This window comes from Rissa tridactyla, chromosome 8 (genome assembly GCF_028500815.1).
Source record: "Rissa tridactyla isolate bRisTri1 chromosome 8, bRisTri1.patW.cur.20221130, whole genome shotgun sequence".
Lineage (NCBI taxonomy): Eukaryota > Metazoa > Chordata > Aves > Charadriiformes > Laridae > Rissa > Rissa tridactyla.
Window position 1 is genome coordinate 55,482,741 of NC_071473.1, and position 12,556 is coordinate 55,495,296.

General features: G+C 48.4%; 1 long non-coding RNA gene across 1 annotated transcript in view; it reads right to left on the bottom strand.

Moving 5' to 3' along the window:
* The window catches only part of LOC128914159 (uncharacterized), a 32,127-nt gene that overhangs the window by 9,413 nt on the left and 10,158 nt on the right, over positions 1-12,556 (bottom strand). The window contains exons 4-5 of the long non-coding RNA XR_008468207.1: positions 5,165-5,314; positions 88-259 (exon numbers count right to left, since the gene is read on the bottom strand). This is a non-coding gene — a long non-coding RNA (uncharacterized LOC128914159). The remainder of the gene's footprint in view (positions 1-87; positions 260-5,164; positions 5,315-12,556) is intronic.

The window sequence follows — 12,556 nt, forward strand, 5'->3', positions numbered from 1 at the left end:
TTTTTAGAACAATTATAAAGCTTGGACTTAATGACCAGATATGCCTTTGTCCTCCTTTGCTTTATGTCGTCACCTGTCCTCTGTTACCTGTTTCGCTCTCGCGTCGACTTCTCCGACTGTCCGTGCCCGGCACGCAGCTCCTACCCAGGTCCAGCTGTCGCTCCAGAGGTGGGGCTTCATCAGAGCCCAAACCAGCATCACCACGGGAAGGCACCTCCACTTTGGTCTGAAGGGCTGGCCAGGACTCGGGTCGTTACTCCTGGAGAGATGAATGATTTGACCTTCAGCCTCCACTCAGAACAACCAACTTTGGCGTGTTTAGCTAAGGTTGTTCCGTGTCCACATCATGCCACAATTTGTAACAGGTCTCTTCACCAATTTTATTGCCTTATCATCCCATTTCCCTACTGAAAAAAATAACTTTCATCTTCCCTGTAACATTATTTTAAAAACTGAGGGAATGCTAGCTCTGGCTGCAGACCAGCAGCGCTCTCACCCACACACTTAGCTCTTGTGATGGATGCTGGCCCACTGGACCCCGGGAGGGATTCAACGTGCACAAGGCACAGCAAGGGCCTTACTGAGAAACAGAGAGACAGAAAATTCACAGTGTTAAGTGCTCAACATAAGGAGACTCAAAACCTGCAGAAGAAATCAATCCTTCTGGGTCTCTTTTCCGCTATAATGATCGCAGGTGTTGATGTAACAATTACAAAAAAACCCCTTTCCATAAAAACCTGTAATATGTACGTCAGTAGTACCTTTTAACACCAGCAGCCTGAGGGACAGTCAATGTGTGCCGTTCCACTTGTTACCTCCCATCTTTACATGTCTCTTGACAGGCCCTTCTGCAGCTGAAAAGACTGTTTATGATGTTTTAGAGGACGAGGAGCTTTGACTGGCAAAACCAAAATCCTAACCGTAACTGAAGTGTTGGGTACTTTCTCTTATGCTGGAAAATAATTATTTACTCAAAACGCATTCCCAGAGATTACTATATCCACATTACACATTTGCAAAAAGTGTGGGAGCTACGCTTGTCAAAAGAGAAGTAAGAGCTTTGCTTATTAAAATGTAACTGAAACAACCTTTTGCTATCTTACAAACATTTCCCGGATTAAATCTTGCCTGGTCCCTCGCTGTTGCGAAAGCCGTTGCAGAGTTTAGCGGCAGCGAGATGGGATTACTGTGATTCCTGGTTCTGCCAGCATCGCCACCACAGAAGCTGCCCTTTGTGCTCAACGCCGCAGCTGGAGCCACCCGGGAGCGGGTCCCAGTGAGGCCTCACCTCAGATCCTCCCCGCACCGCAGCACCGCTTTCCTCTCAAGCTTTCCAGGCCGGGAGAGCCTCGAGAACAGATTACTGAAATGAACCTTTAGCTACACACTAAGATCATTAAGGTCTCATCCTGCAGCCCGGGGAGAACCATTAAACACAAGTGAAGTCAGCTAAAGACCGAGTGCCTTGTTTCATTGGTACCTAACTGCTGTTCAGCATAAATCTCAAACGGGATCTTTTGGACACCACTTCACCCTCCTGTTTCGCAGATTTACTGCATTCCTGGGGCTCCTTCTCCCAGAGCTTCTTTCCTGTGTTTGTTTTATTTTGCCTTTTTAACAGAAAAGCTGGCCTCAGCTGCCTCAAATGTAATCTTCAGCCACAATCTATTTAATACTTTAAATGTGATTGTGGCAATGTTCTTTGAGTGATGATACAAATAAATAAAACACCTTTTTATGGTTGGTGTAAGGACCAATTTTTCCCCTTGGCTGAGTTTTCTGCACATTTGTGCATTGACTTCATTCTCAGTGATGACAGCACATACTGGATACAGCTCTGACAAGTGTACACTGAGCGCTGCCTAAACCCAAAATATCGCTGGTCAAGAGTGCCAAAAATGCTTTGTGTTCCAAAAACTTGCAACTTTTTCAGCATGTCATTTCTTGGTATATTATTTTAATTTTTATTTTTTAGAAACAGAGGCCCTCAAAATAACTATTCCTTTGAAAAGATTTTAGCTTGAGTCTATCAATATCAGGTAAACTGGTACTTTTCCTGGATTTTACCCCCCTAACTAATTCAGATTATGGTCTGGACAGAGAACTTGGGTGAGCATGGTGAGGGGAAAACAACTCCTCAGACAACGTGGCCACACTTCTAATCTCTTGGAGAAGATCTCTGATTTCTTTTCATGTCTGGCGGAACTAAGCACAAAATACAATGTAATTCTGCCAGTGTAAATACATCTGTCATAGCGTGTTAAGTAGCACCTTCCTTTTCAAACTTAGTTTATATTTCTTTGCAAATCCCCCAGAAAGTGAGATTCCTGGCAGCTACTGTCGCTCTGTGCACAGAGGACACCCGCCCACCCCAGCCCGTGCCGGGCCGAGCACTCGTTAAGAGCGTCAGGAACTCCGCGTGGGCTCCCTGGGTGCTGCTGCCCAGGACTCTCAGCCGCTGCCGAGCCGCCCTGGGAACCGCTCCTGGCCGTGGCGCAGGGAGAGGCGGGCAGGCGCGGGGCTGCCTGGCACCTCTCCCATCACACAGGCAGCTTACGGTGGGCTCAAACGAGCTGACGTAGGAGAAGCGAAGCTCATCCCAAGAATGACTGCCCAGGGAGAGAAAGCGGGAGAGGGCTGCTGCTTTGCCTCCTGCGGAAGGAGGGAGCCCACCAGCATGGGCATCGCTGGGGACGGGGGAGACTGGCCAGGGCCCTGCGCGCTCTGCTTCAAGGTGCAGCTCTGCAGCCAGGGCGAGTCGCTGGGCGACAAGGCTATGGAGTGGGTGTCTCTTAGTCCCAGTTAATAGTTCATTTCTTATAGACGATAGGAGTTGTGTAACTCTGTGAACATGTAATTAGAGTCTTGGTCCGTAATCAGGATATAAAATTGTTTCCAAATACAGAACTCAGCCTACGTTTTCTTCACCCCCAAAGATGCGCCAGCAGAAGGCCTGCTCCAGTTTCCTTCCCTTCTGCAGGGCGCCCGAGGTCTCACTGCTCCTGGGCTGAACGGACACGAACCCCCCCCCCCAACTGAAAGGGGATTCTGCTTTTACAGCCAGCCCCACAGAAAGTTCTGGCTCTGGTCTCTAATTTTCCTTTTAAGCCCTGGCTTTAATTTGCCAGCCTGGCATTCCGCAGGTGGAGCGGATTGCTGTGTTCGAGTCCGCAGGCACCCTGTTTGCAATGCTTCTGTCCCAGGGACAGCGGGAGCGGGGTGACTGTTAAAAACCCACACTGGAGATCCAGGGGAAAAGCTGTGACCAAAGACTACGGGCAGAAGCAAGGACAATGTGAGCTCTTGCACCCAATTAAATCAAAATCCTTCCCCAGCAGCTTGTTGCTGAGACAAAACAGGGCACTGATCCAGTGTTTGACCTTACCCCTTTTTAAGCAGTAGAGTGGCCATATGAATATGCGCCTGCCGGAGCCCTTCCCAGGCCGATCTCCCGGTGCTCCAGGCACGGGGTCAGGCAATTCGCAGGTAAAGCAGCTCCCTCGGTCAGAGCTCAGGAAGGAGACAGAAAGCAGCATTCAGCCTGTGTGCAGGGCGGGGGAAGCGAGGTGGCATAACGTGAGAAGTTAATCAGTTGTGCTAGATCAGGTGCCAGGAGAAGAGTTCATCCTGGCACGTGTGCTGGCCTTGCGGCGGCGCAGGGAGCGCTTGCAGGAGGGATGGAACATGCATCTTTGAGATGACAAGCCTGTCACTCCTTCCAGCCTCAGAGATGCATCTGCTGGGAATACAGCCAGGGGTGTCGTTAATAGCTTAGAGTTAAACACGTTAATAATGGACACCCTAGGGAACCAGGCCCTACCAAAAAAATAGAAAAAAAAATAATAAAAGAAACCTCTGTAACCACTGTAATGGGCCAAAGTACACCAAAAATCAGCAGGAAATCAATTTCCACATATGTGCTGTCACTGCACTTCCTCTGCATTTTGCAACAGAGCATTTAAAAGGTCAAATAAAAAGACTTCTTTGCAATGTACAAGTCAATGGCTTGAAAACACGTTGCAGAGTCATCGGCGGGCGCGGGGTGGTGCCTCTGGAGCTGCTGCGCCACGCTGATTGCCATGCCATTTACACAGCTGGGCAGGCCCAGGGTGGCCAGAGCATGGCGGGCAGGTGGCTGCCTGTTAGAGAGTGAAGGATTACGCAAAAGTTGGACATTTCCCAGGGAAGGAGATTTCATCAGCCATTAACACCGGTGACCACCTAACGCAGGAGGCCATAAGTACAAGGGGGGGGCATAAATACAGGTTTTGCTGTAGTGCAGGACACCCACAGCAACCACCTAATCGTGGCAAACAATGACCTGGGAACTGTCTTCTGCATAAAGAGAGCCAGAAGCCCCCCTTCCACCCCAGAACTTTAAAAATCCCTCTAGCTGGTGAAAGTGGAGCATCTTTATAAAGGTCTTTGCTGGCACATGCTGAACACAGGCTGCCGAGAGAGAAGTGCGCAGGTGGGTTTTCCCGCTGCTGGCCCAGCAGCCGGCAGTACCGGGGGAACGTCTGGAGCAGAAGGCAATCCAGAGGCTTGGCTCTTAGGGTCATTTGAATTTCTCTTCCTTATTTCTCCACGTGCCTACCAGGAGAGCTGTTAGGTGTGCTCCCGCTGCATTTTACAGATACCAAGGGAACAGTACCCCCGCTCGGTTCAGGCATGCGCCATGCCTGTAATTGGGTAGAAGGAGAACCGACTGAAGAGAGAAGCTAAACGAGCTGGCTGAGTTTACCTGCAAGCCATCAGTGGCAGATTGCCTAGCACTCCTACCTGATACGGAGCATTGAAACACTACACCGGAATCTAGACTAGATAAATACACCTGCTTGCTTAGTCACCATCAACAAAGATGCCTCAGGCTCCTCAGACAGCAATATCAGACAATATCTTCGCATAATTCACAAACTTATGACAAAGATCTAATATTATATGTCTACAAATGAGTCTAGTAAAATAAAATAAAGGCTAACAAGCCACCTGCTTCACGACACATACTTTCATAAATGTCATGAAATTTTATGCTCTCATAAAATAGCGCAATGGGCAAAAGCTTTCACGGTACTTGCCAGGACTTGTTCGGAGAAACACAAAACTACCGAGAAGGACAAGGCAGTAAAATTCCCCAGAACGCAGGCTGATAATTGAGCCTTACCAGCATGCCTTTGCACGATGGTGCTCCCACATCACAGTTTCTGATTGCGAGATTCCTGGGACACAGACTGTGTCATCCTCCCTCCTAATAATGATTCCCAGTTTTTACCACCAGATTTATCCCAGCCCGAGCAGGAGTCATGAATCACACCTGTAAGGAAGCAGAAAACAACAACAATGCATTTATTTTGCAGACAGAAAAATTGAAGGCAAAGCGGGGCACAGTGAGGAGCGAAACCCAGGCAATGGTCCTCTTCATCCCAGTAATAATTTTGACCACAGTCCAGATTACGCTCCTTCTTTTCTATCTGCCAGTCTGTGCATTGCTGTGCACGTGCTCAGCTCCTGCAAACAACACGGGAATAGCACCGCAAGATACCAAAATATGAGTGCTTTGTCCCTGTTCTGCTTTGTTTGGAAATCTTCTATTGAACCTTTTCTGCTCACAACATCATTTATATGAACAATGGGAAACACGCAAAGTTTGAAAAAATTAGGCTGCAGAAAAATAAAAATTAAACAAAACAATTCAGTAATATCAAAGTATCCTGTTTTGAATATATACATTCAAGAGAGCACATTAATCTGTCAATCTTTCATTTCAACATTATTTTTTTAACTTCATTCACACCTTTCTCAACCACTTCATTCTCATTTTTTTAGAGAAAAGAAAAAAAGAAAAAAAGAAAAAAGGATTGCACCTCAGAATTCCTTGCAGAGCAGAAAATAGCGATGAAAATGTTTTTTTTCTGGAGGGAGTGCTCGTGCCCGTGCCGTGCTCCAGCGGCTGCCCCGCTGCTTGGCTGCGCGGCTGCTGCCCCCACAAAGCCCCCGTTGGCCTGCCCAGGCTCTGCCGAACCCAAGGCGTTTCAGACCAATATTTCCAGTACCATTCTTCAATGAACTTCCTTGTCATCAGCACCACAAACTGAAACCAGGACCTGCCCATTCAGGACTCGGTCCATTCTGAAAACCCCTCTGGTTGGCAGAAGAGGAAAGGCCGTGCTGCCCCCGGTCGCTGGGTGTCTGCGAGGGGCAATGGTGGAGGCTTCTGGAAGCCTCGAAGGTGTCTGCAGCCACTAAGGACAGCCCCAGGCAGGGTGGGTTAACAGGGGTGATGCAGGCAAAAATGTTAGGGGATGCAGAATAAATGCAACAGCCCCAGGGCTTTGCCTCTTACCCTGATAACACAAGTAGTATGTACTGTATGCATAAGTTATTGTATTTAAAGTATTTAGAAGAGAGTGTCCACAACCCGGCTACCCGAAAGGCTGTGTGTAACACACCCTTTGAAGCACATGTGCTAACATGAGGTTTTACCGCCTTGTCTTTGCTATTGTAAACTCCTTGACTGCAGGTGCTTCAAGAAACAAACAAACCGAAAACTCAGCTTGTTTGTCTTAACGCTTCACTTCAGTTCCTGCTGAGGGATCTGCTGCCGCTGACTCCCCGGGGCGCACCAAAGCCAGTGCCCAGCGACTGAAGGAGGCCGCGGCAAGGTTCTGCCCTACCTGCTGGGGAACGGGGTGGCATCACATTTCTAAACCCTTTTGCGTATTTTGGCATCTAGCACCACGTGCAGCAAATATCTGGCAACTTTCCACGCAGCCAAGAAGGGAAACGGACAAGTAGCAAACTCGCTGTGTACAAATAACTGTGACATGTTTTTGATTTTACTATTTAAATCCCAACTCCCAGGATTCCACGTCCTGTATCAGCAATAATGACTAAAACTATTGAAAGTCATTAAAGAACTTACTAATCAGTCTCTTAATTGAGGCTATCTGCTTCCCATTACACAGAGACAAATTAGGCAGGTTAAAACAGTTTCCAGCAAACATCTGCTGAAGCAAGTCAAAATTAATGACAAATAAAACTGAGTTCCCTTTGTGGTTGATTTTCCTCCCATCTGCACCTACAAACACGCTATCGTTACTTGTCTATCCAAAACAACGTCCAAGAACAGTCCAACCCTCGCACAACATCTTCCCAACAGCCTTTTCATGAAAGGTGAAGAAGAACCGGCACGCTCTCTCCCCACTTGGAGGTGTTGACCTGTCCCCTTGCAGACGGCAGCACCCCCTGCACCTGGCAGTGCGGGTCAGTCCGGTCCGCGGGCAGCACGCTGCCGCTTGTCCTCCGCCTCCGAGCCCGAGAGAGATGTCAGGGTGCGGGGCCTCAGACACGCTGTGCATAGGGAACCGTGTCCCAGTGGCACGGCTCCTCCGCTCCTTTTCTCCTGGCGATCCTGCCCTCCCACCCCAGTGGCACCGGTGACATGCGACACGCCGCAGATGGCTCGGCAGTCACCCGTGCTGCTCGCTGCGCAGGCAGGATCTAGCAACGCAGGTGCTGGATTTTGCACTTGCCAGCTAGCTAGTAGCAGCCAATAATTTTTTTTTAAAGTAAAGTAGTAAAATCCCAATACTAGACCCACTGAGAAAGTGCTAGCAACCATCCACATTGCCTGCTCAAATGCTAATTGGTACATTGGAGACGAGGATGTAGTACACCATCTGGGCAGATCTCCAGAGTCATTTTCGAGAAAGGTATGTTCAGCACCGCATGTACCGGGCACGGCTCTTCCCCCGCCCCAGCGCTACCAGCAGCGCGCGATGGAACGCACAGCACGCAGCGCGCATCGGCTGGTGCCCGAGCAGATAACCACCATCTTCCTTCCCCCAGAGGCAGCTATCTCCAGACGTCAGTAAATTAGAGAGTCTCCTTGACACTGATAGACAAGTTGTCATGGAGCTATTTTTCTCTTTAACAGGGCTGCAGAGAGCTCAGCCGGCGTATCTGGCTCATGATAAATGGCCCGAGGTATTCATTTGCTCGCTCACTTATTACATTGTCCACTAATATCTTTGCTGCAAGTACTCGCATTGCCATTGCCGCACAGCGCCCGGTTCCCACACTCCCCACGGGCAGCAGCTATTTTGACAGTAAGAAATTTGAAAGGGCACCAAGATCAGAGACCTTCTCCAGCAGCTTCTCGGTCTAGCAGACAGCGACACAACGGACGCTTCCCAGCCCAGGAGGAATATCTCCAGCGCGCAGCGAGCAGCAAGCGCCGGCAGCTCTCGCTCCCTGTCCTTTCCCAGCCCCGCAGGCAGCAGCGGAGCCAGCCCGGGCAACCAGCCCAAGCAGATCGGCCACCAGGAGAGAAACCATCCACCCGGGAACTTAAGCTGTCATCCGTCATGGCGACATTTAAAGGCCTGACTTCTCAGGGGTTTGGGGTATAAATACATGCTCATAACCACCCAGATAGACTTTCAAACTTCCTAGATGCCCAGCTTCAACTGAAGTTGATGAAAATACTGATATTAATAAGAATTAAGCATATTTCCAGAAAAAGTAAGCTTTGAGAAAATCCCAGTGGGCACCTAGTGCATCTTTAGGAGCCTATCATCTTTTAAATAACATCTCTCAGTGACAAGAGATGTCTGCCTGTGTTTAACACACCCATACAAAAGCTGAGATAAAATTCCACGGAAGATGGCCAGGGAAAAGCTGCATTCAAAATTGAGTTGCATTAGTGAACAGAAGCAAATGAACTTGGAAGGTCACTGACATCTCTTGGCTGCCAGCCCACAGTCTGGCTTTGGAGCAGCGGGCGCGAGTAGCCCAGGCATTGAGCACAGGGTGGCCCACAAATATCAGCCAGAGCTGCCCTCTGCCGCCTGAGATGTATTTATTGTACACACAGACCGACAAATTGGGAATCGAATGGTTGGTTATTGCTGAAACAAGGTCATTTGAATCTCCCACTTATTACCAAATTTTGGCATTTGCATTTTAATAATGGTTTTCACCTCCCTTCCATGTTTTACGTGTGCAGATGGATTTGACACATGCTACCAAATGCTTTTTTGTGGATGTAGGTTTTGTGGGGTTTTTTTTCTTTTCAAACAAGAAAGCTGTTCTAGGAAATCTAATGCATGAGTATGAGTTGTCTGTCCTCCAGCTTCATCAGTGCCAAGTTCCCAAGCAAGAGCCATCGGGAAGCTTTCAACCATATACATTCAAGACAGAGCTTTTACATAGGAAATGAAACAAGAATGGCAGCGACGCCCCCGCAGCAGCAGGGCTCGGGGGGCTCGCAGGCACGGCTGACAGCACTGGCACGGGCAGGACCTCGCTGATGAGCCGCTGTGAGACAGAGCAGGAGCCTGAAGTCTGGACTGCAGCTGTGCAGCAGGGCGGAGGCGAGGTGGGGAGAGCAGTCCTGGGGAGAGCAGGCTCAGAGCCTTTAATTGGGCATCCTGGAGTAACTCGGCAGCAGAGACGCTGGTTCTACTGGCCAGGCACAGGCCCGTCCCAGTGGTCCTTCTCAAACAATGTGTTTCACACCAGAGACATCCCAACAAAAGGAACCTCCTGCTTCTCACCTCAACATCTTGGCACCTGAACCCAGAAATTACCGTTTGCAATTATTGCCTCACCTCAACAAGTACGAGGGCGTGAGGGATTGCAAGCCCAGCCTCAGCTCTCCCAAGCCCAACTCAGCAGGCCATTAGAGAAATCCTCAGCAGCCTTGCGCAAATGCCGTCTGTCTGGCACTCAAACGGCACTGGGCTGAGTTCCTGCTTTATGATCCTGGGAGAACAGAGAGAGGAAAGTGCATGGGAAATATGGTTATATGGGTTTTTTTACAGTAGTATCTCTGCTCTGGAGAGCTTACTCAGAATCCATTATTAATGTTGAGATGACGGTTTGGACAGTTAACAGCACTGAGCCGAGGACGCAGGCACGGGGCTTTCTGCAGAGAAAGGCAGAGCAGACTCTGGGGGTCTGCTGCAGGAGCGCTCTGAGCACCCATGGTCTTAGACTGAAGATATGTAAGGAACAGTGTTTGGGAGGCACGACCCCACTTCACAAACAGGATTCAAGAAAATAAAGACGGAAATACATTTTTCTTTTCTTTTGATCTACTGCTAGCAGACTACCAGACCGAATTCCGGACTGCTGCTGGTCGTGTCATATCCTCCCTTCTCCTCTTCCTGCACCTTTCATGTGCAAGCAGCAGTATTAGCTCACCCCAAACGTATCTCAGAGATGTCCCAGATTTTTCTGTACAGCTAAGACACAAAATTTCCTAAAGTAAGGAGCTGCTAGGGCCTATAAAACAGGTCAAAATAGTAAGACAAAAATACTTACGTGGCAGAAATTCCTAGTTAGAGTCGCTGCTGGGTCTTACTATAGCCTCCACGTCTTGAGAGCTTTGTATTATCATATTTTATAGAACATTGGATGAAAGGTGTCATCACAAGAAATGGTGAGGAAAATGAGAATAATGTCAGAAAAAAAAAGAAAAGCAGGTAAGTTATCAGAAAACATAGCAAGTTACAGATTTAAAAAATAAGTTTTGTTTAATTTCTCCTGATCTGCAGACTCACAGGTACCACACAGAGTCTCTGGCAATCAGACAGTGAATGCGCACCTTTGGAGGGTGGTGCAGAGCTGGCAATTCTCACAATAGTGCACTTCTAAACCAATATTTTAACGTGGGGATTTTTTTAATTTTTCTACTCTTAATTGTCTGTATCACCACCAGCTATGACTTAGCTCCAAATTTAACAAAGGCATTTTTTGAGCCTTCACAGTGAAAACGCATGAGACGGAAATAGTCCGATTCAGCTCCAGCCCAACACAGAAGCCATCCCACCGACCACAGAACAGTAAAGGGCTTTTTGTCTCCTTGCAGCCATCCCACTGGAATGAAATGGGCAGCCATGATGTATCTGCATCCACTACTTTTGATGGTTAAAAAAAAGTTAATTAGAACTTCTGAAACAATGAGGCATCCAATTTTTCAAATATGATTCATCCTGTGTCTGAACTAGCCTCCCGAGGGTCATTTTCATAGTAAATTAATCTTTCTAATGTCAGACTTAAATTATCAGCAGTGACACCATGACCACGGTGTCAGCAGCAGCGATGGCCTCGCTGCAGATAGGCGTGGTAGTGACACTGATGATATTGAGTCTGACAATCTAAAAAATTAGCTTAAAATTAAAGTAACTCCAATGACATCAAACGCAACAGAGGCCCATTCAGACCCTGACCATGTCTGCCGCCAGACGCAAGCTCTGTTGCTTCGTTTTTCCCATCTGGAAATGACGGGACGAGCACCACTGGCCTTCTGGGTACAAGGCCTGAGAGGCGCTGTTGGAAAGTGGAACGACCAAAGCCACCCCCTCCTGCTGCCCCGGCCAGGGCAGAGGCAAGCGCTGCAGGGACTCTCGCTGGGAGCTTCCCGGGAGGAAGCAGATGTACGGGCAACCAACGAGCTGACACATCCCCGCTGGACACGCGTGGAGCACATCACCTGCTAGTCACACAGCCATGGAGGAGATGGGCCTTAACGCTGCTATAATTAAACAAGATTTTCTTTTAGCTTGACTTTAAGCACCGAGTATTACAGCAGAAGCTCCTGAGCTACATTCAGCTGGGAAATTCTAAGAGATCACAAAGTTCATTGGGAGTTAGGTAAATAAAATATAGCAAGTAACTGTTCTAATTATTCAACAGCTTTTGCCTCGGAGACTGCAGGCCTCTTTTACAGCATTTTAAGCCATTCACATTCACATCCTGGAAATAATTTTGTCTGCTGCCTGTTTGCAAGCAAGTCAGATAATATTTCATATTTTTCTTGGCAAGACAAACTTCAGAACCGGGTTCTAGCAAATATACTCTGGGATCTCAACCATCATTTTATGTGCCATCAAAATTCTACAACATTTGACCAAAATTTTCTTTTTTGGCAAGCACTCTCGCCAGGAAATTCATTAGCCAGGATTTGCAAAAAGCGAAGGAAAAAAATCAATATTAGCACAGGCAGAGCAAATTCATTTGCTGATTACTGCAGGTATTGCTTGTATTTTCTTTTACAGTCTCAGTTATCATTGGCAATATACAGGATGCGGCAACTGTTTAACCACAGAACCTTTAGCATCTCTTACAAACCAGGCTTAAATCACGGCCAGGCTGCAAATTTCATTAAGCGCAGAGAGGCATTTTGCTGAAGAATCCAATAGTAACATTCATTAAAAGAATATGACAGTTAAAAATAAGACCTGTGACTTTTTTCCTTGTGCATTTCCCGTTTGACTGGCAGGCTGGGTTTGCCCGTCTGCCCCCATACCCGCCGCTCCCCCCGGGCGCCGACACGGGCCCCCTTCGGCTCTCATGCGATGTGCCTCGGCCAGAGGTGGGAGCTCCCCAGGGCAGCTCAGTGTCCCCCTGAGCTCCTGCTCCGCCTGCTCGGAGTCACCCGTCCTCCACCATGGCCACCGAGCCGGCAGCCCCGCTGTTGGCACCACATCCCGGGGAGGCCATACTGTCTGTCAGCACGGCGTTAGGAACCTGGCGAGGGGGTGAGCAGACG